The sequence below is a fragment of the Antrostomus carolinensis genome, unplaced genomic scaffold, assembly GCF_000700745.2.
Source record: "Antrostomus carolinensis isolate BGI_N321 unplaced genomic scaffold, ASM70074v2 scaffold27878, whole genome shotgun sequence".
Taxonomy (NCBI): Eukaryota; Metazoa; Chordata; class Aves; order Caprimulgiformes; family Caprimulgidae; genus Antrostomus; species Antrostomus carolinensis.
This window is the reverse complement of record NW_010335412.1, coordinates 22191-24203: the sequence shown is the minus strand read 5'-3', so window position 1 is coordinate 24203 and position 2013 is coordinate 22191.

The window sequence follows — 2013 nt, the reverse complement described above, 5'->3', positions numbered from 1 at the left end:
ACAATGAACATACTTGTTCCAGAGGGGGCTGGAACAACTGATACTAGAGAAGCCTTTCCATAGCAAGGAATGAGACAGATGTTTTCCCAGACTGTTTTGGAGAACTTTTAAGAAATAAAGGACTTACCATATGAACATAAAGAAATTTAGGCAGATTTACCAGCTTGAATATGCATATGAGTCTACCTGCAGGTCTTCCTGATTTGCATAAACCAGGAAAGAGGTGGCATGCAGTGTGTAAGAGTTCTGGTCAGCACCTCTGCTGAAGAAGCACTCTCGCTGTGGTTGCACGTTCTGCTCTTTGTGGCTTCCTTCATTCAGCTACAGCTGCAAATGCCTGTCGTGGTTGGGAGGACAGCAAGAAGAAACAGTATCAGGGTTGCCTCCTGGTAATAATAACGGTTTATACCAATCAACTAGTGGTTCTGCTCATCATGTATCAGGAGGAGCACTTACCACTGTCACCTTCCTGACACAGTTCTTAATGTACAAATACATAATCAAACAAAAGTATGGTAATTTGTTGCCAGACGTTGAATGTTCTGAATGTGCTGGAGACTTTCAAAAAGAGGAAACAGTCTGAAATTAAAACTATGATTTTTTTATTTTTTTTTTATACTGCAAATCAGAAACCATAATAGGAAAAATGCTTGGCATTGCAGCGTGACAGACCTTTCAGAAGAGATGCAGAAGATTGGATCAGATTCTCCCCCTTTGTTGTGAGCTCACTTAAGCTGACAGATTTTGAGAACAGCAACTTGCTTTTAAAAAGGCGTCTGTAATATTTGTGAATTATCCCTAAGTGACTATTTAGTACATTCTCTGTGTTGGTGTATCAGTCAAAGAGATGTTGAAAAAAATGTCCAGAAAGTGCTTTGTCTTTTTATAAACAAAATTTTGTTTTTTAAGTATGAAAACTAAAAAACTATTTTTACAATAATATTTTAGGACAATTTTTTGTTTGTACCCAGCATATTTACATGAATTTCAGTTCTCTGAAATTGTGCTGTTTTCCACAGATTAGCATAATCAGCACACTGAAATACATCCTATTTTTTCTATGCTTTGATATCAAATGTGTGTATTGCTCTTAATCAGATTAAGAGAACTTAATCTGTTATACAGAAGGAAAACAAAAAATTTAATTTTTTAGAGATAATTGGGCAAAGTTGTAGAGTTCAGTTAATTGCCAAGTAAGCGGTTTACTCATAAATTATATTCCTTAAATGTTTACTGAAACTTAATTTCTTGTGGCTTGGCATTCAGCCACTTCCCTGTATTCCTTTAGCAGTACTCTTCCAACGGTTATAAATTCTGTCTGTGAAAAAGATTCTGTAACTACAAAGACAAGGATCTGCTGTCAAAAGACATCAGGGAGAAATCTACCTTTCCTCCAAAATCGTATATTCCTCCCAGCAGACAGTAGCAGAATTTTAAGATGCTAAAATTGTAGCTTCAAACATGATGCTTGAAGCTTTTCTAGACTTTCCCAGTGAAGAGAAATGTTTCAGGTGTGACCTTTAGAGGGATGAAGAAGAAAACATTGCTGAGTTTATGTTCAAGTTCTTAAGAGAGAAGAACTCTGTTTTATCCCAAGGTAAAGGCCCGCATAGCTGAGCATGGAAATGGTGCTGTGGTAGCTTGCTCTTTACTGCTCAGCGCAGAGTGGGACAGGATAGTCTCTTCTCGTCTTGGTTCAGGGAGCATGGAGGCATATTCCTCAGCACGTCTCTGTAAAGCCTTTCAAAAAGTGCCTACTGTGTTTTGTTGTGACAATTCTCCAACCATTTATAAAAAGGATGCTCTTTTATGGAAACAAATGGCGTTTACTTCCTCTTGTCTCTTAGGATACATCTTATAAAAAATATTATTGCTGGCAGCTGACTAACTAAATAATGATGCTTTATGTAGTGATGTGTACAAAAGCTGTATTGCCTAGCAACTGATTTATTACTTAATGGGAAAGGCCTTGAACCCCTTTTGTAGGAAATTTGAACTGAAAACACTTTCAAT